The 21,411-nt window shown below is 42.5% G+C and overlaps 1 long non-coding RNA gene across 3 annotated transcripts; it reads left to right on the top strand.

The window, feature by feature from the left end:
• The first annotated feature begins 1,610 nt into the window (after window positions 1–1,610).
• Window positions 1,611–21,087, top strand: LOC120370832. Of its 3 annotated transcripts, none has more exons than XR_005583978.1 (5): window positions 1,611–1,681; window positions 2,301–2,385; window positions 14,844–15,024; window positions 15,152–15,317; window positions 20,439–21,087. It is a non-coding gene; the product is annotated as an uncharacterized LOC120370832 (long non-coding RNA). The 3 variants fall into 3 exon arrangements; XR_005583977.1 differs by having other exon boundaries at window positions 15,152–15,334; XR_005583979.1 differs by lacking the exon at window positions 15,152–15,317.
• Window positions 21,088–21,411: the final 324 nt, after the last annotated feature.

Raw genomic sequence — 21,411 nt, 5'->3', positions numbered from 1 at the left:
GCAGGCATGCCTGCGGGAGGTTCACCGGAGCTGAAGGACCGGCGACCGCTAGAGCGCCCCCCGCGGCGTGCCGCCCTGCTTGGGGCGGCAGAAATCCTAGAGCCGCCCCTGCCTCTATGAGACCTTAATTTGCAGGATGCGACCCCATCCTGTCAAAACTGGGACCCTATTTGTAACACAGTCCTGCTCAGGAAAGCCTATATCAGAAACTGTCAACCAAAGTCTGCCCTGGTTTAATACTGTTTTAAGAGTCATGAAAAAAACACAATATTTAAAAAGTCTTTAAACACAAGACCACTGTCTGAGGTCTGATGGTGCATGCTTGCTGTTCTGCAGTCATTCAACCTGCTGGAGTGGGCACCCTGGAGGCATTTACCGCTTCAGTGAAGTTATTGTTTGTTCATTATTTATTTAGCTTGATAACTCTGCATAGCACCTAAACTCAAACCATTGCTGAAGTTTCCTTGGTGGCTGATGGAAGGTTAAGTCAACTCTCTCCATGGATCAGCTAAGCAGGGCATCGCAGAATGGTAGGTTTCGGCCCTCGGCCGAAGTGGGGAATTGGTTGAGAGAAGGCAAAGGAGCCCTAGGGGTTCATTTTGTTCTTGCTTTCTTTTTGTAAGAAGGGGTGGCATAGTCCAGCACACTGGGCACGAGATTAGGACTGAGGAGACCTAGGTTCTGTTCCCTGCCACTGAATTGCTGTGACACCTTAGGCCAGTCATTTCACCACTGTTTTTTTTTTCCTTCCACCCTTTGTATGTCCTGCTGTGGAAAATGAGGGTGATATCTCTATTATTTTTAATGAATATCATATGCACCTCAGTTTACCTGCCTGACAGTATCCTGTCTGGCTACACAGAGTTAAATCAAAAGAGGCTGTTGGGGGAAAAGAAAAACAGCAAATGAAACAATGACAAAGATAAAGTACCACCACAGCGAACACCAAGGTTCCTTAAGGAAACAATGGGGTGACCTTTTAACTGGGGAAATGCTTACCTGTCTGGCTCCAACCACGGTAGTAGGTTAATTTTTCCCAGGCCCAAGCCTATGCTCTAAGGGGCACTAAACCATTGAAGACCCCAGCTGGAGGAAGGAGGAGGATGTGAATGGGCAGCAGTGACTGGAGATGAGTCTTTGACAGACACAGAGAGAGGCTGTCTGTCTCTCTCAGGCCAGAAGACTAAAGTTTAGGTAAGCCCTGGGCCGAGAGGCCTTTTTTTATTTAACCCTTTTCTCTGCTTGCTATGTACCTTTGGGTGAATAAATAAAAAATGCTTTGTATTGAATACACTGTTTCTGAGTCACTTTAATCAGCCATTGGTCACAGGCATCCAGGGGTAAAGAGCATACAGGTGCTAGACACAGCTAGGCCTGTTGTGTTATCACAGCTGGTAAACGGGAGGGCTGCAGCCCAGAGATCCTGCCTAAGTGTGATAGGACCACATAGTTCCACCCAGAGAACGGTTGTGACGGGGTATATAAACTCTACGCTGCAACAGCCCCTCAGGGGTTAATCAACAAACTACTACCTCATCTGTGGCTAATCAATTGACCAGCAACAGCTGGGATAAAAGGCAGACAGGGGGGGTGGCTGTGGGCTACTTTGAGAAATCTTCTTAGCAGTGGGCTGGCAAAGAAGCAGGATCCCCACAGGGACCATGTGGTGAGGTTGCCAAAGGTCAGGTATTCCTTCCCTCTGCTGCAAGGATGGGGCAGGTCTAGACTTCTTAGGGCCCCGCTATCAGGGTCTTGGGAAGATTTTGACATAGACTTTAAAGACTAGCTGGGAGAATGGGGTCTTAAAGGGCCAGTGTACTCTTCATGGGCCTATAGATAAAGGAGTGGGGCAAACTTGCTCACAGGGGTGATCTTGTGGAACTAAATGGGGTCTGTCATGGTGTGTGCCCTGGAACTGTGGCAATTGCCTGTGTAGACTGTAGCTCCTGAGGCAGGAACTAATTCATGCTATATGCATGTATGCACCTAGCACAATGGCACCTTGATCTCAGGTAGGCCATGGGGTGCTATGGTGGTACAGATGCTAATAATAAAGAAGGGTCAATTAGATCTCTGCTGTCATTCAAGAGTGGCTGGGGCCTTCCAGATGGGAGAACCAGCTAGCTGGATAAATGGACAAATGAAGGCTTCGGAGGGAATTTTAAGGGGTGGTACAGCACCCCAAGGCTAAAGCTCTCCAATGGTGAATAGTAGCAGGGTGCTGCTTCATAGCATCCTCTTGCTACTTGATTCTTACAGCAACTTTGTTCTGTATCTATTCCACCTCCCTTTCTTAATAGTTGGAAGAAACCTGGCTGTGAGGACAGAGTTGCATCCATGGAACAGGGAGATGCCTTCCCTGACGGAGAATGGTGCATGAGACTGGTAACCAAGTCGTTCGTGTGTGTGTGTGTGTGTACACTCAATGGGCAAAGTGGGAAATTCTGCTTATAAATCAAGAGGGTGATTTTCCTTTGAGGGACGCATGTGACTCTCACTAGCATTAATGAAATGCTATATGTAAGCAGAATCGGCTACACACTTGGGGATATTAGACAGGCCTAATTTATCATAAACTCAGCTTGCTGTAAAATGAAATCCTCCTGAATTTATTGCATCCCTTCGGGCCGGGTTGGTTTGTGTACCTGCCGCGTCCACGGGTTTGGCCAATCGCGGCTCCTACTGGCGGCAGTTTGCTGCTCCAGGCCAATGGAAGCTGCTGGAAGCAGCGCGGGCCAAGGGACGCACTGGCTGCCACTTCCAGCAGCTCCCATTGGCCTGGAGCAGCGAATCGTGGCTCCCACTGGCTGCGGTCGGCCGAACCTACAGACGTGACAGGTACACAAACTGGCCCAGCCCGATGGGCTTTCCCTGCACAAGCACTGGAACAAGTTTGGGAACCACTGCTATAAGCCTTTCAGGCGGGCTGGTGAGGGTGGGCAAGCTGGTAGGAAGGTGTTACCTCACCTGTGGTGATGAGGTCTTTCTAAGAACCTATATAGAATCGAATGATCTGGGCAAATGGTCCCCAGTTACTGAGGTCATTTCAGTTTAGTTCCATGAGCTGGTGCAACTGTGTGTTCAGAGTGGCGTCTGTTCATTATGAAAGCTCTGACAAACTCCCCGAAGGCATTGCAGACTCTGCTCCCACCAAAGCTGATGGCCATTCTGCTCCTAATAAGCTAATCTGATGGGTTTCATCAGGAACAAAACAAGAGATCACGTTTTTAATAATAAAAAAGGGATCCCTGCATCTTGTTAACATCTGGAATTCAATCATTTCTGCGCTTAAAAACTGTGGAATGCTTCAGCAGGACATAAATCTTGCCACTTGCTGTACATGGGATCCAGATGCAGAGGGTGGCGGAAGCTTTGAGCTAACGCTAATAGAAAAAGTGCAGAACTAACGCAGCGTACACTTCCCTGCAAGTTCTGGTCCTAGTGTCAAGCCTCAAAGCCAGGGGGTCGTACCCCAGGGATTAGCAATAGACTTGCCTAATTGGCTTTGGCATTGTGTGAACTGTAGAGTGTGTTGAATCCACAGAAGCCTTACAACACAGTACTTCCCACATGCTGACTGTCTGCCTATGACAGGAGCAGTCAATTTTTTTTGTCAAGGTCCAAATGTCTTGGTCAAGGGATAGTCAAGATCTAAATACCAGAGAAAATAATAAATATCTCAACAAAAATAATTATAATAATCAGTAAATAAAAATATTTTGGGATCTGTTCAAAAGCATCTGGTGATCTGGCTTTGGCCCATGGCCCACCTGTTGAGGTCTATGACATCTCTATAGATTTGTCGGCATCTTGAGATTTTTGCATTAACGAAGGTTCCTGGATGCTAGGTGAATGAGGTGCCTATTCCTGGACAGTTCCTTTGGAATAATGACAGATCAGATGGAGCTGCTGCGTTGGGTAGCACATAAGAGCTCCTCAGAGGATGTCACCTGAAAGCAAACTGCATAGTGAAAATAAGCTAACATGCCAAATACCCTCCTGAGAAAAGTATTCGGTGTGTATAAAGCAGACACCTCTGAAAGTTATCAGTCCTAAATTGAATCTAAACAGCACAAAATTTAGAAGAGGTGGGGCAGTGTAATGGAGAAGAGACTGGGCCCAGGAGACTAGTTCCATCTCTGCCACTTAGCTGCTGTGTGACCTTGGGCAATTCACTTTGCCTCTGTTTGTCACCTCCTTTGTCTGGCTTGCCTATTTAGAACGTAAGCTCTTTGAGGCAGAGACTGTCCCTTGTGGGGTATGTTTGTACAGCATCTAGCACAACACAGCTCCTAAGCTCTGCCATAGGAATAATAAAACAGGCTGAAATAGTTTTTTCCCATATTTTGAATTAGTTTTCTGTTCCTGTTAGCGCCAGTGAAAGTCTCCAGAGCAGTAGCCACAGAACAGACATAACACAGGTGGTGATGGGGGCAGTGAAAGCTTTCCCCAGACATGCCCTGCCAATATATCTCACCCTGATGTGGAGATAGGGGGAAGAGGGGAGACCAGTCCCTAGGTCCATTCAGTCCTGACTTCTATGCTGAGACTGCCACATAAGGTAGTAACTGTTCACTAGGAGCTACAATCAGACATTTCAGTCACTCCACACACAGCAGCATATAAGCAGCATTATTTTGGATAATGGATAACCAAGGGCAGATGTGAATTGGTGACTTATTATTATCATTTGTATTAATGGCCCAGTGCTCCATTGTGCTAGGTCCATATACCAACATACAAAATAGACCGTCCCTGCACCAAAGAACTTACACTCAAAGCGATGCCCAGATGAAAGTCCCTGGACGCTACAGTTGCTGCATTGCTACAATTGATGTCCATGGTGATACCAAGACCTTTTTCTTGAGTGGTTATAATTAATATAGGGTCCTGCAGTGTCCAGCTGCAGTTCAGTTTATTCCTTCCAATGTACATTGCCTTGCATTTATCAGTACCAAATTTAATCTCCATCAAACAGCTCATTCACGTTGTCCCTCTGAAGTTCCTCATCATCTCTGGTCTTGACTAACTTAAATAGTTTCATGTCATTTGCACATTTTATCACCTCATTTTTCACTCCCCTTTCCAGGTTGTTGAAAAATACAGTATACACTAGTCCTAGTAAAGAGCCTTGGGACATCCAGCTGTTAAGCTGATGTTATGTTGAAAATTAATAATTTATCTCTGTTCCTCTTAGCCAGTTTCTAATCCATACCAGTTCTTTACCTCTTGCACTATAACTACTTAATTTCCTTTATAGTCTCCTGTGAAGGACTCTTTCAAGGGGTTTTTGAAAGTCCAAAAAAAGCCACAAAAAACTTCAGTGAAAACAACCAGAAAACTTGCTTTCTTTGGCATTTTTCTTCAAATCAAGTGCCCAGTGAGAAGAAGGGGAACAAGAAACAGGAGGAGTGAGAGCTGAGTTTGACGTTCAGTGAGTTTTGGCCTTAACCTGTGCAGTGAGCTCTTGGAGAGTAGAAATCAAAAGCAGAGGATCTGGCTCAAAGACTCTTCAAAGTCTACCAGTATTTGTTGCAGGAGTCCAGAGCTGAGCTCACAACTCCCCCTGTAATAAAATGGTAGCCTGAGGTGGTTGCATTTCAGATGAACTGAAGATTTGTTTCCACTAGCAAATCTAATAAGCAATGGAGACCAGGGAAAATAATTTAACCCTTCTGTAAGCAGGACTTATAAGACTTACAGTCCCACAGTGCTGTTAGTCAAGTGCTGCTGTTCGCGTCTATTCAAATCAAAGCTAGGGGAAAAACCTATGGTATTGCTATGATGACTCCAGGCATTAGGGTCCCAAGCCATGAAAGCATTGACTCATAGAATATCAGGGTTGGAAGGGACCTCGGGAGGTCATCTAGTCCAACGCCCTGCTCAAAGCAGGACTAATTCCCAACTAAATCATCCCAGCCAGGGCTTTGTCAAGCTTGACCTTAAAAACCTCTTAGGAAGGAGATTCCATCACCTCCCTAGGTAACCCATTCCAGTAACCACTCTCCTAGTGAAAACGTTTTTCCTAATATCCAACCTAAACCTCCCACACTGCAACTTGAGACCATTACTCCTTGTTCTGTCATCTGCTACTACTAAGAACAGTCTAGATCCATCCTCTTTGGAACCCCCTTTCAGGTAGCTGAAAGCAGCTATCAAATCCCCCCTCATTCTTCTCTTCCGCAGACTAAATAATCTCAGTTCCCTCAACATCTCCTCATAAGTCATGTGCTCCAGTCCCCTAATAATTTTTGTTGCCCTCTTTCCAATTTTTCCACATCCTTCTTGTAGTGTGGGGCCCAAAACTGGACACAGTACTCCAGATGAAGTCTCACTAATGCCCAATAGAAGGGAATGATCATGTCCCTCGATCTGCTGGCAATGTCCCTACTTATACAGCCCAAAAAGGCCATTAGCCTTCTTGGCAACAAGGGCACACTGTCGACTCATATCCAGCTTCTCATCCACTGTAACCCGTAGGTCCTTCTCTGCAGAACTGCTGACTAGCCTGTCTCTAGTCTGTAGCAGTGCAGGGGATTCTTCTGTCCTAAGTGCAGGACTCTACATTTGTCCTTGTTGAATCTCATCAGATTTCTTTTGGCCCAATCCTCTAATTTGTCTAGGTCCCTGTGTCTGCTATCCCTATCCTCCAGCGTATCTACCACTCCTCCCAGTTTAGTGTCATCTGCAAACTTGCTGAGGGTGCAGTCCACGCCATCCTCCAGATCATTAATGAAGATATTGAACAAATCCAGCCCCAGGACCGACCCTTGGGGCACTCCGCTTGATGCTGGCTGCCAACTAGACATGGAGCCATTGATCACTACCTGTTGAGCCCGACGATCTAGCCAGCTTTCTATCCACCTTATAGTCCATTCATCCCGCCCATACGTCTTTAACTTGCTGGCAAGAATACTGTGGGAGACCGTATCAAAAGCTTTGCTAAAGTCAAGGAATAATACATCCACTGCTTTCTGCTCATCCACAGAGCTAGTTATCTCGTCATACTCAAATCCACCTATCGACATGCTCAAATCCACCTATCAGGAAAGCACTGAGGGCCCAATGTTTAAAGGTGTTTAACTGCATAGGCCCAGATCCTGAAGGGAAGTTAGGTGCCTAAATATCTTTTAGGGATCTATGCCCGAATGGCTAGTGTTAAGTGCCTATCTGCATCTTTACATGCCTAAATATCTTTAAACATCTGTCCCTTCAGCACACATTTAACTTTTAATGGTGCTTAAGTCCCAGTGACTTCAGTAGTATTTAAGTACAGGATTTCTTGTTTCCCTGAATAGAGACACTTCCCTGAATGGGGGCTAAAGCTCTGTCTTTTTATGCTTTTGAAACAGAACTAATCATTCTGACAATAGAGGGGGAAAAATAACTATTTATGAAGAAATATACAGTCAAAACAAGAAAATTATGGTTCATTTTTAGCTATTTGGCTGAAAAAGTGAATCAGATTACACATTACAGTTAATTTGGATTAAATTTTTCCCAAAAAAGGATCTTAGTCAACAGACCATCTTTGAACTTGATAATCTCTGGGCCTGATCCTCAGATGATGTAAATCGGCATGCTTGTTCAAGGTCCATAGAGCTATGCTGATTTACACTGGCTGGGGATATTATGGCCTATGTTTTATTTATAATTATTTTCTGGTCAATTTCAATAATCCTTTCAATGCATTCACAGACCCATCTGGTTTCCTTCTAGTGGGCTCACATCACCTGTAAATTACCCACAACAGCTTGCCAGAGATCACGAAGGCTAGAGAGCCAAAAGGTATTCCTCATATTTCAAAGGTGCTGAGTTTGAATCATGCTAGGGTTGCACTTGCATTAAAAGTTCTTTAGATCATATTTTTTTCATCTTAATGTTAGTAAACTTTCTACTTTATCATCCCTGCATTTAAGGAGACTATTGCAATAGTTAAAGAAACAAATGATACAATGCTCTGTTTAATCATCAGGACATGTTAGCCAAAGGGTGAGAGAGTTTGGAATGAACTAGTGAATGTGCTTTGAATTTTGCTACCCAGAAAAAAATGTGTGACTTCTTTTACTTTATAAGCAGGGTTGGCTGAATTCAATCTTTCTTTTTTTATTACACTGACAGATAACATCAATGTTTACTTTTAAGCATTTTTTATTATTTATTTATTTAAATTTTCACAGTTGTGGGAAATTGTGATATCAGATAATAGGGGATAAATAATTATTTAATGACCGAGCTATTGAGATTTAAAAAGTTAATGCTTTATAGTAATTGAAACACAAATTGTCAACATCACATGTCAAAAAATACAAAGTAAATATCCTTAAACTAAATTCTAAGTTCTGAGGTAGCATTTTTCTTGCTTTTTCCGATGTGTAAATTTTGATTATCAGTGGAAATGTTTTTTGTCAATTTGTATGTGTTTGGTGAAGTCAATGTTTACTGATAAAAAATCTTATCCTTTCAAGCCTATTTATAATCCTCAGCATGTTTCTATTGTATGTTGGTACAACATGATCTAATGTCGCCACTGTCTTATGTAACACCTGTGAATTCCAGCAAATATGACCCAAACACTTCTGATACTTGAGCTGAGAAAGGAATAGCAGGCTTTCATTTGAAAGGTCTTCAGTATTTTTCTGTTATAGTCTTTAGTTTGGTGCATGACGGCAAATGCACTGTACTTTTGAAATATGGCTCTTTTAGTTAATGTGAACACTCAATAGAACATGGTGTAATGATGCTTTACTAAGGAAGGCATAACTATTGCTATGCATGGGGTACATTAACTGTACCATGGGAGAAGCCTACAATTAAACAGCATGAATCAAACAGTGATATAAGAGAGATTTCTAGAGAGCTATGATGAGTCAGGTATAAATTACACCTGCCGTGTTTTACATACGTACATACCTACATAGGGATGGTTGAAAATTATCCTTCACGTTTTTTCCACAGAAAATAGTTTTTTGATTAAATGAACATTTTCATGGAAAGTCTGTTTTCTTCAAACATTTTCATTAGAAAACCCCAAAGGAAATCTTTTCAGCTGAAAATTAAAAATATGTTTTGGTTAAAAAATGTTAGTTTTCAACAATTTTTAGCCAAAATGTTTTCAGCCAAAAAAGTTCTGGTTTTGGTTATTTTCAGCTGAAAAGATTTAGTCTGGGGTTTTTTTGACAAAAAAACTTGAAATTTTCAGCAGAAAATTTCAAGGAAAACAAACTTTTCCATGTTCATCAAAATTTTCCCTGGGAGAAATTACTATTTTCTGGCCAGCTCTACAAAATATGTGTTTCACCCTTGATTACTTTAATACAAAGATCGAAAGAAAGAAAGAACAAATATAAATTTGCCATGAAAGAGAGAGAGACACAAAGCATAGGAACACTAACTTTGTAATACCCATTCTGAACTGATGGGAAGAAATGCCCTCCAAGGCAGAAAGGCGCAGATACAGGCATTAGGTGCCTGAATACCTTTGAGGATCTGGGCCAAAGTCTTTTTCCATGTAAGGGAGCATTACAAAGAAAACCCTCCAATAGCCTCTCCCCTACATGTGCAGGGCTACATGCTCCACATGTCATCGAGGCATTGGGAGAAGATCCTAGAAGAATGTGCCAGTTGGAGAGGGACAAGGAAAGCATGAGGAACGGAGTGTCTCTCCCATTTTATAAAGCACTGTGGTACATAGACAACACAGACGAAGTTAAGAACCACAGGTTAAAATGTGCCTGTAAATTCACCATCCCTTGATTTAGTCAGTGATGCTTTAGGCTCAGAGTTTGCGTTGTAATCATTACCGACGCGGGCTCCATTACTGAAATGTGGAAAGATGGCTCTTTCCTGCTCCACGTTTGAGTAGCCGGTGATATTGTTAACTAAACAGGAATGCCAGTGGCAAAGGAATTAACAGAAATCCCTTTTTAATTGGAAACAGTGAGCTTGTGTATTTTTTTTCAGTTGTCTATTTTGGGCCCTGTAGAATGAAAATTAACTGCAATGCACTGGTTTCCATAGTCCCACAGTCCCTTACAAGTGGGGAAAATGCATCCCAGCTTATTGGGAGCCTTAATTAACACATGATGACTTAGTATTCAAATAAAGTACTAGCAGCTTTATGGGATACATCTGGCAAGGATGTTTATCTATCTGAAACCAATAGGCTTCAAAAGTGTTCCATCCCAGCATGCACTGCTTCTTGTGTAAAACTTTGGAGTCAGGGCCGGCTTTAGGCCAATTCACCCTATTCCCTAAGAGGGCCCCTGCGTCGGCACCTTTGCAAAAGTGCTGGGAATTGAACCCACACCTCTTAGGACCCAGCCCAATGCCCTAGACCAGTGATACTCAGACTGAGACTCAGGAGTGTCATGTGGCTCTTTAATGCCTCTCCTGCAGCTCTTTGCAGCACATGCTATTAAACCAGTGTGATTTAATTATCAACCAATCAAGATGCTTTTACTATGTTATTAACCAACTGTAGTTAATAAAATAATGGTCAGTCGCTTAGCTGTGAGAATAATAGATGTAAACTATTTCCATGTCATACTGTTTAAATATATAGTACTATAGTAAATGAACCAACAAATTCACACTGCTGGGGCTCATTTGGGTAATGTTGATTGCTAATTTGGCTTCTGAACCACTGAGGTCTGAGTATCACTGCCTTGGACACTATAGCATCTTTCCTCTCTAGCACAGGATCACTCTCAAAGTCTTCCTTGTATTCATATGGCAGGTAAGTTGCTGTACAGTGCCTAGCACAACGTGGTCCTGGCTCATGACTAGGGTTCCTAGGTGCTACAGCAATACAAGTAATCAGTCATCATCATCATCATCATGATGTAACGTACAGAGGCATGAAGCATGCTGTATAGCTCCACCTCACAGCCATGCAGATCACACTGTGGCCAAGAAAAGATCTAGCACTTCTGCAGAATGCTTAGCAGCTTATCAGTTCTTTATCGATAACCAGACTTGATCCTGGTTGATCCAGAGCCACGTGGCAGTAACTGTGTTAGGAAAATTAACTAATCTCTAGAGAGAGAGTGAGAGAGAGAGAGAGAGAGCAGCTGTTGGTCAACCAGCATGATCAGAAGGAAGTACAACAGCCCAACAGGATGCAGGGCTAGGGGGTTGGTGCCACCACTGGGGCAGAGAAGTGGGGTTGAAATGCAAGACAGTCCTACAGATGTTACACCTGTAACTCATGGCCTTAATCAGGATCATGCTGACACAGACATCTAGAGAGACAAGAAGGGTTGCTTCGAAACAGAGTTATTAAAGGAACCATCAGCACTGCAATGGCCACGTAACAATACAACAATTCTTGCCCCCCAAGTAGGCACCTGACAGCTATGATGTAATCTCTGGGTAACTCACCAGCCCTGCCTTTTAAATTATGACTTTATTTTACTACCTCAGGCTGCCAGGTGGAAGTAGGCAGTAATGCATCATGGAATGACTCAGTTGTCTAATCATCTGCACTAAAATGTAATTCCTGGTCATTTCCTGAATCTCTCCAGGCTGGAGTCACTGCCTGGGTCTTGAAGTTCTCTGCTGTAACTGAGGAGGTATTTAGGTTCCCTGGGCATTTCCTTCACCTCTTTGCCATGGAGTCCTTCCGTTCCTAGAACTTTGGCCAGAAAGCAATACAGCCTCATAGGCAGGGTACTGGACTGGGGTCAAGAGGCCCAAGTTGTGTTCCTGGCTCTACAGCTGACTTGCTATGTGACACTTAATCTTTCTGGCCCAGGTACTTAAGTACCCATTTATTTCCATGGGAGTTAGGAACCTAATTGCCTGTGAAGATCTGGGGCCCTGTGCTTCTGTTTCCCCTATGTTTGTCTTACTTATATAGACTGCAAATTTTGGGGGGCAGGGACTGTCTCTTACTATGTGTACATACAGCCCCTAGCACCATGGGCCTCAGAGTGCTACTGTTTATATTAATATTATTATACAATATATGCCTGGGTCTAAATTTCTGGTAACACAGTAGCAGGAATTGGTCTATCTATCCATCCTCGGTATTTATCTATCCCTTCCCCTGTTACAGTACAACAGTGAAAAGCTCCTCGGAGCCTTTATGCTATCCCCAAAATTGGTATCATTTACTGAGTGGAGAAAAGAGAGAGTAGTGACCATTGAAAGTGTCTGCGAGGCAGATCTTCCACCCCATTAAATCTGCGCTGATACCACCATGGTTGAGAAAAGCGAACTTAAATGGCCTAAGTGACCAGTGAGGAGTCCCAATAGATAAGGGAATCCTGCAGTGGCAAAAAGCCAGCACAGTCAGCCCTATACCACCTCCAGGGTGGTCAGGATGCTGCTGTGCTCTGGCAATTCCCAGTTACCAGGGTGGCCCGTTGAAAACTTTTAGTTGCAGTTGGGTGAAACTTAGAGCAGCCCTGAGGTCATTCTAAGTTGCACCAGTGACAAACTAGTCCCCTGCGAGCCTCAGTATTAGAGATGTAAAGGCGGAGAACAGCTATCTTTGTGCCTACTTCACACCCTTTCTCTACACCTTCGGTCCTGCATCAAGCACTGCACCTCTGAACCAGGGATTGGAGCCTGCAAAGGTAATTTTGGAGAGATAGCACCAGAACATCACCTTGCTGTAAATACATTATTTAAACATGGGAACAACTCAAAACCTGGATCTGAGCAACCCAAGCTTAGGGAGTAGGGTGGGGGTGAGGTTCAAAATGCAAACTAGGATCCAGATCCTCATTTTGCAAATGGCCCCTCACTTTATAACGAACTGAACCAAAAACCTGGTCTGAAGAGCCCCAAAGTTTAGGAGGGTTGAAATCCAGATCTAAAATTTCTGGTATGGACCAACTCAAAAACTGTGGGTTTTTTTATGGAAAAGACAAACCTGATCTTCAAGCAATGTCAACAAGATACACAGTTGTGTCTTGTGTTTATTCTGTCCTACAAACTTTATTTAGTCTCCCATGGAGACAATTTAAAAAGAAAAGCTTAAAAATATGCAGCTCCTAAAAGTTTTCTTGCAAATAAACTGATGCCGTGTTCCTCTACAGCAGTTCATTAAGAGATCTAATACATGCTGCCAAGAGCATGATAATATTATATACTGCAGCAGGCACTCATCGTGCTGCCATAATTAAGGTAGTAAAACAGTTTCCATTAAAACCCCTGTTTTCACAAGCTCATAACTTTCTGAAACATTCACTTTTTTTGGTTGAAATTTTTTCATGCTTGGCATCAGTCCAAAGGTGATTTTGAGGGAAAGTTTGAGCACAATCCTTTCAGTCAGTTTTGAGTTATTGCAAAGCATTTTTTTTATATTTTAAACAACACTTTTTACATTGTGTTAAAAAAATCGAATCACCTTTTTTCCCCTAAATAGTTGTAGCAAAATTATCTGATCTCGACAGTACAAAAGCAGACATAGATACACTCCTTATGTTAGTCCTTAAACACAGAATCATAAAACACTTAAATGAATATAACGTGATAGAGGCATGATCATCCTTAACAGAACCCATGCTTGTCTGTCCTTGTTACCAGTAAGAATTCATTGAAGGGGATCACTTCTATCAAACTGGTTGATATTTTATAATTGACCTTCTGAGATGCCTTTAATGAATTCTTCTGCAAGAGGCTATTAAGGAAACTAAGTAATCATGCTGGGTAGGTAATGCTGTGTTGTGAGTTAGAAATAGAGCTGAGTGGGAAATGGATTTCCTGTCCCATAAAAAATTTTGAGATATCAAAAAAATGTCCTGTCCTGAATCAGGACAACAAGTCAAAATCTGAAATTTTCACAAGCCAAAAATCTGAAAGAAAAAATAAATTGGTTCAGATCAATCAAAACACTTCCCTTTGATTTTAACCATTTATTTTTTTTTACTATAAATATCTTACATTTTGAAATAATTTTTGAGCTGTAAAACCAAAATTTTTCATTTTGAAAATGTCAAAGGAAATATTTTGGCAACCTAAAAATGTTGAGTGAAAAAACTTGTCAAAACTCACCCTTCCCCATGAAGTTTCAGTTTTGACAAATTGGAATTGTCTGATGAAAAAACATTTAGTTGAAAACTTTCCCAACCAACTCTAATTAGAAACTGATTAAAGGACAGATGAATAAATGCATGGTGAAATATGTTGGAAGGAACAATCTGAGCTACTCATAAACATTGCTGAGTTCAAAACTAATTATAAACACTCAGGCAAAAGATCTTGGGTAAAAGTGTCTAAAATGTGTGACTTAGGTGCCTGTGTCACATTTCCAAAAGTTAATTGAATTTCTCATTGAATGTCAATAGTAGGTAAACTCCTAAGAGCCAGATTTTCAAAGGTATTAAGCACCCAAGGATGCAGATAGATGTCTAATGGGATTTTTGAAAGCACCTAGGAAGGTTGGGTGCCTAACCTACTTGGGCGCTTTAGAAAATTGCACTAGGTGCATATATCGTTTTTAGTTACCTAAATACCTTTGAAAATCTAGCCCTAAGTTGCTTTTAAAAATTTGACTAAGTCATGTATGTGCTTTTGAAAATGTTACCTCTAGTCATCAATGGGGACAGCTTTGCTTAATGGACATCAGTGATCGAAAAAGGGTATAGGAGGAATTTAGATTAAGACAGGGCTGCCCGGAGGATTCAGGGGGCCTGGGGCAAAGCAATTTTGGGGGCCCCTTCCATAAAAAAAAGTTGCAATACTATAGAATACTATATTCTCATGAGGGCCTCTGTGGGGTCCAGGGCTTGGGGCAAATTGCCCCACTTCCCCCCCCTCCCCACCCCTCGGGCAGCCCTGGATTAAGAGGGAATAATACTGAAAATATTATAACATCTTTTTGTAATTCACAGATACATCCTCACCTTGAATAGAGTGTTCAGTTCTGGTCACTCCATATGAAAAAGGATCTGGTAGAAATTAATCCCTTTCAGTGACCTTGTCTAGATGCTTTGAGGCAAGGATGAGAAGAGATTAGGTCTGCATCATTCACAGGAGATGAATAAAAGTTGATATGGCAGAGGTAGAGTAAAGGTAAATCAGGTATTCCTAATTACCTTTTCTCTTGATCATAGAACAAGAAGGGTGGAGCGTGGAGGGAATAATGAAATCAAAGAGCAACAATTATGAATGATATAACATGGTGGTTGTTTTTTTACAGGATGCCAAATTAACCTGTGTAATTCATTGGGACATGATTATGAAGCAGTGTCTATTCCACAGTGAAGGCTGAAATTCGCTCCCAAGTAGAAGCCTGATTTCCAATGCTCCTCCTGTGCTCAGCTTGACATCTCAACCTTGAGAAGGAGCAGAAGGCTGGTTCAGTGGTGAGGGCGCTAGCTTGGTATGCAGGATTCCCTGCTTTGCCACATACTTCCTGTGTGACCTTGGGTGAATCACTTAGGGCCAGATATTGAAAAGTATTTAGGGATCTAAAGATACTGATCCTAGTGGGCTTGTCAATGGGAGTTAGGCACATAAGTGCTTTTAAAAATCCCACTAGACCCCTACCTGCATCTTTAGGCACCTAAATATATTTAAAAATCTGTCCTTTGTCTTGCTGTGCCTCGCTTCCCCATCTGTAAAATGGGGCAATAATATTTCCCTACCTCAGCACTCAGACACAATGGTGATGGGTGAGGCAGGGGCTGCATATAAGTACCTAAGGCAGACTGGGATGTGATACACTCAAGGAGTTCCCTGCATTTTTACACCCACCATTTATTTTTCAGCTCAGCAACAGCAGGGTGGGCAGCTGCCCTTCCCTTATCTCTTAAGTTTGTACCACATCCTTCATTGGCTTTCAGGGGCTCCGTCTTCTTGCTTGAAAATCCCATGACTGCCACCTAGCTGGGCAGTGTGCGATCAGTTGTACAGCCTTTCTTTTGCTGCACTTGCTTGTCCACACTGTCAGGAGGGCATGACTCCTTATTTTCAAACCATTTAGAAACTCCCAGTGGGTTTTTGTTTTTAAATAATGGGATAAAAGTGAATACACAGATTTTGGCCTCCATGTACATGATGGTGGGTATGCTTTAGAAACTGTAGCCATTAAGGAAAATTGGTCCCAAACAACAACAAAGTGTGTGTGGGGGGTGGGGAGGGGGAGAGCTGAAGAATTACCAAAAAATGTCATCAACACTCTTTAAATCAAAATTCATTGACATGTCACCCAGCTCTAGTGCTAGTTGAAAATAGGCAAGAGGGGAATTCTAAAATTTTAGTCTAACCTTTTTTTTCTGTTTTGTGTGTGTGATTTCAAAATTGCACTGAAAACTGTCATCACAAAAATTAAAATGCAGTAAATTTCCACCAGCTATGCCTTTGGGATGGGATTTTGGAAGTGCTCCACATTGGCCTAACTCTACTCCCACTGGAGTTCTACCATGGGGAGTTAAGTCAGTTCTGAGGGCTTTTGGATATCCCACCCTTAGGCTTTCCGTGTCTCAGTTTCTCTATCAGCAATATGGGGGTGCGATAGTAGTAATAACCCTGCCCTCCCTCCCCCAGAGGGGCTCTATGAGAATGATTGTTTGTAAAGAGCCTGTAGAGTCTCTGCTGGAAAGGGTTGTTGTTTTCAGACATATTGTTTTTGGCGCTGTTCTTAGCATGGCCTCTGAATCAAAGTCGTTTGACCAGTCTGCAGTAATAAGCAGATATGCGCAGGCACAAGGCTGCTTGTGTGTGGTTAAGACCAGTGCCTAACATTCATTATTGTAGCATTCCTTGGAAGGGAAAGCCTTTTATCCCATTTAAAAAGCATGAACGTGAGATGTGCATTAAGCTCACTTCATAAGAGAGTATTTTCGCTTTTCCTTTGCAGAGGCATTTTTTCCCCCCACCCGTACATTCCTGCACAGACCCCTTTTGTTCGCTGCCCTTAGCCAATCTACATGCAGCAACAACAGCCCAGATGTTCCCTATCAAACTCGAAGCCATGCCAGCAAACTTTGGCACACATGAAAGTGCACTTAGTAATGGGTCTCCACAAATACCATTTTCCCCTTCTGACTTCTGCAAGTATTTTTACATGTTAATGGGTTCCACTCAGCTACAGCCTAAGGGAGGCCGCAGAACTATGCTGTATGAGTGTCCGGCAAATTAGCAGTTAAGGTATACTAGGCGCCTTGATGCTGTCATGCCTTCAGGGCCCCGTCTGGGCTTCTCTAACCTTGAGCTCCTGTCACTCATTTTCCTGCTAATAGCTTTCCAATGACGGGGCCGGATGGGTGTAGCCTTTCCAAATGAAAATGGTCTGAGGCTGCAAAACAAAATGCATGTGTTTTCCCCCCTCGCCCCCACCCCGACCCAGAACTGCAGAAGATGCTTATATGGCTTTGTGGCAAATCCTATTCCCTCAGCACCATCGATGTCCTCTTTACGCATCTTATAGTGAAATATATACCCTGGAGGTTTGTTGTGTGTAAAACTCTTTCATTTGGCCCCACCAATGTGTGATGTTTCAGCATTTTCTTTCACATTTCCTCCCTCTCAGCCGCAGTTCCTTCTGCTCCTCCTTAGCCAACGGCAGAGAGTGGGCTGCCACAGATCTCCAGTGCTAAACCTCAGCTAACCTTGAAGCCAAAGATCCCAGTTCTCCCACCTCCCATTCTATGCATCTGATGAAGTGGGCTGTAGCCCACGAAAGCTTATGCTCAAATAAATTTGTTAGTCTCTAAGATGCCACAAGTACTCCTGTTCTTTTTGCGGATACAGACTAACATGGCTGCTACTCTGAAACAGTTCTCCCACTGTTATGCAGAGTAGTGTCTTTCCCTGCAAATAGTCCCACTGTTTTCAATTAAATAAGGCATGTGAGTACAGGCTGCAGAATCTAGTCCTAAACAATCACATGAGCCATACTCTGCTACCATTATTCATGCTACAGGGAGTAGGGTATTAATATACCTGTCTAGCTAAGGTACTTAAATGACCCCCATTACCATGATATCAGCACATCTTACAATCTTTAATGGATTTAGGGAAGTGCTATCATCTCATTGTACTGAAGGGAAACTGAGGCACAGAACGGCTACATGACTTGCCCTTGGTCACACAAAGTCTGTGGTGGAGCAGGCACTTCATCCGAGGTTTCAGGCTAGCTTGCTAACCATGGTTCCATCCTTCCTTTCATATCCTTACCTGAGTAAAGGTACTGGAACATAACACTCAGTCTCTCTGTGCCTCTGTGGTTGGTTGATAGAATTACTTAGCTGCCTCACAAGGGAGGTTGTGAGCTGGGTAAATGTTGAGGTCAGTGTGCTGTTGGACAAAAAGGTCCATCTGTTAAATATTATTAATAGAAAGTGACTTTGGTTTCAGCTATGCCCTGGTTGAAAATGTGGGAGAAAGGAAAGATTTTAACAAGCAGTAAAACAGAGCTAGCTGATTTTATCATATCATTATAGAATGGAGTGACACCCATGTGTGTGTGTGTTTAATTAAATAAGCCTAGGTTGCAGTAACAGAATGTAAAGGTTGCACAGTTAAAGCACTCAAATCAGGAAATGCCAAATGCAACCTTAACTCAAACCCTTGTGCACTTTGATCGTCCTTAATTGCAGAATCACATTCTGTTTCTCAAATCATAATACAAAACCATACATCTACACCCTTAGAGGTACAATACACTAACTCTGGATGGGTAAAATGCTCATTTTTAGAGACTTGTATCTTAACCTCATCAAAACCAGCATTCATGGGAACCATCAAAGGCACTTCCTCTAATAGGGCCTGTGTTCCTCTCACATTTCAACAATCCCCTCCCATTTGTTTTGGTACTGGAGCTGTTCAACAGGAGTTGTAAGACTGTTTGTTTATTTAATTTATAATGGGAACTGTGTGTTTTTTTCCACTCCCCTCTCACCTTACAATGACCGAACCATTTTTACTCAAACCTTAAAAACAGCCTTGGATAGAAACCAGAGCTAGAAAATTTTTCAGGGGATCCAGCACACTGGAGGTGGCCTTTCCACAGGGGATGTTAGCTCCCCTGCCTCTCAGTGGGACAGTTTGATCTGTGCATGGAATTCTTCATGAAGATTTCCCTGTAAAAAAAGGCCCATCTGGTGGCTTTTCATGCAAGAGGGGATAATCTGGACAATTATACAGCAAATTAATTAGAACATCCAGTCCTAAAGCTAATACCATGATGAAGAGAAATGCAGAGTTACAGATAAGAGAGGACAGATACATTTTTAGCCCAGATTTGCAATGAGATGAAGAACCAGTGAGGAGAGTTTCAGGAAGGCTATACAAGACGTCAAGGGCTGCAGCGAAGGAGGCTCTTGCACCAAGAGTGACCAGATGATGAGAAGGGATCAAGAGGAAGTTGTTTCACACAATCTGAGCAGAGGGAGTGTCTCTAGGGTCAGGGCAAAAACATTGAGGCTTTTAAAAATAAGCATGATTTTTTGGGTAAATGAAATGAAGTGGGGAGAGAGAAGAGGGATCTGAGGATGAGGTAGTCAAATTTCTTTAGAGAGGTAGACTGGAAGGGTGAAAAAGGAAACTGGGATTATGGTCATATTTTTAAGATTTGCAGGAGCTATTAAAGGGTTATAAAAAGCAATGGATTCCACACTCCCTTCATTAAGGGAGGAAAGGCGCCACTTTAAGAGTTTTTATCATTTAAAAAAACAAAAATAAGCCCCTAAATTATCCTGTTAAAAACATTAAGAGGCAGCTGCCATTTCACACGTGGTTTGGTTTAACTAGTTGGAGCAATCTGGGATATAATGGCCCCTGAAGATCTAACCTGCCTAAAGAGCACCCAGCTGTGTTCAAAGGAGCTGTTGATCTCCAGATTCTCTCTAGCATTTCCACTCTCCTTGGCATGTGCTGTTGATCCAGTGTGATGATCGGAGAATGTTCAGAAAGATCTCTCTATTCTAAATCAGCAAATAGGGGGAAACAAACTCATGGGTTGGCCAAAGGGAATCTAAGAAAGGCCCTGCAATGAGGCAGTGACTTCAGATGTTTGCTCGGACTGTCTTGTTCTGTAGCTAATGCAGAGGTCAATGAGCCTAGAAACCCAGTAGAAGACAGGAAGACCCAACATCACAAATTATGAGAACTATGCAAATAATAGATTTTTTTTCAGTTAACTGCCAATTCCAAAAAATTGGGGAAATTATCACTTGGGATTGACATAAAAACAAAATCATTTGAAATTTTTGGTGAATCAAAAAGTTGAAAAATTTCATTTCACGTCAAACACAATGTTTTGTTTCAATTTCAAGCATTATTTGGAACTGAAAAGTTGAAATGTTTTGTTTAAAAAATGCTGAAACTAAACATTTGGATTTTTTAAAAGGTTTTTTGACTAAAACAACTCTGCAGGATGGATGCACATTTTCAAAATGTTTCAGTGTCACCAAATCTGCATTTGCCGTAGAAAAATGTTGGGTGAAAAATCTCTCCCAGCTGACCAAATGCTCTCTCCACAGGGCAATCACAGCAGAAATCTGATGACTTAGAGATAGCTGATCCCAACACATGATCTCACCCAAATGCTCCAGAGCTAGATGAAAAATCCCAGTGTCAATATCTGTGAAGAACATTACATGGGTGCTATCTACAGTATTCTTACTAACATTGTGTGCATCTCTGTATGTTTGGTGGTTATGATGTCGCTATATGGGAAACAAAGAATTAATTCCTGCTGGAGTTCTCCACGTGAACACAAGAACCAGATACTGACCAACTCAATTGTGGATGTTGAACGGACAATACCTCAACCTACTCGGGGAAGACTACTGGAGAAATGCATAAACCGATTTGGCAAGTTCAGAGGCCCTGCTCCACATCTGGGAGGGGTCTCCTGGCAGAAAGTCTTAAACAAAGAGACTCTGAACTGGATGAAAATCTGTCTGGGAACTGAAGGGTCATAGATGCTGAGTGGATGAATCAGATTGGGAGGGAGAGGCTGCCTGGGTGCAACCTGCTCTGCTGTCCCCCAACTCTGTGAGCCTACTGGAACTGGCCAGGAAGGCCAAGGTTTAGGTAAGATAATAGGTGTTTAGCCTTTTCTTCAGTTAACCTTTTCACTCTGCTAGCTAAATTCCTATGGACAAATAAATCATACTCTGATTTGAATAATCTGTCCACGGTCACTGTATTTATCAGCTAGTAACAGCTCCCCAAGAGAAATGTAGAGCAGGGCCTGACCCCAGCTGGGCCTGCTGGAGGAAATAGGGTTGTTGAAACAGGATGTACTCTAACATGGTAACAACAGTCTAAAAGTAGGGTGAACTGTGGGGTTTCATGAAGAGAAGCACAGGTATGTGGCTAGAGAGAGATCACAGGTACAGCTCACTAGAGAGATCACAGGTGCAGCTCACCCTTGCACTGTAGCAACGATCACAAGCATTGGGGAAATGGTCATCTGGTGCTTTATACACAGATGCAATGGGGAATGAG

Source organism: Mauremys reevesii, linkage group 8 (assembly GCF_016161935.1).
Source record: "Mauremys reevesii isolate NIE-2019 linkage group 8, ASM1616193v1, whole genome shotgun sequence".
NCBI lineage: Eukaryota > Metazoa > Chordata > Testudines > Geoemydidae > Mauremys > Mauremys reevesii.
The sequence above is the reverse complement of the archived record's forward strand: the minus strand, read 5'-3'. Positions and strand labels throughout refer to the sequence as shown.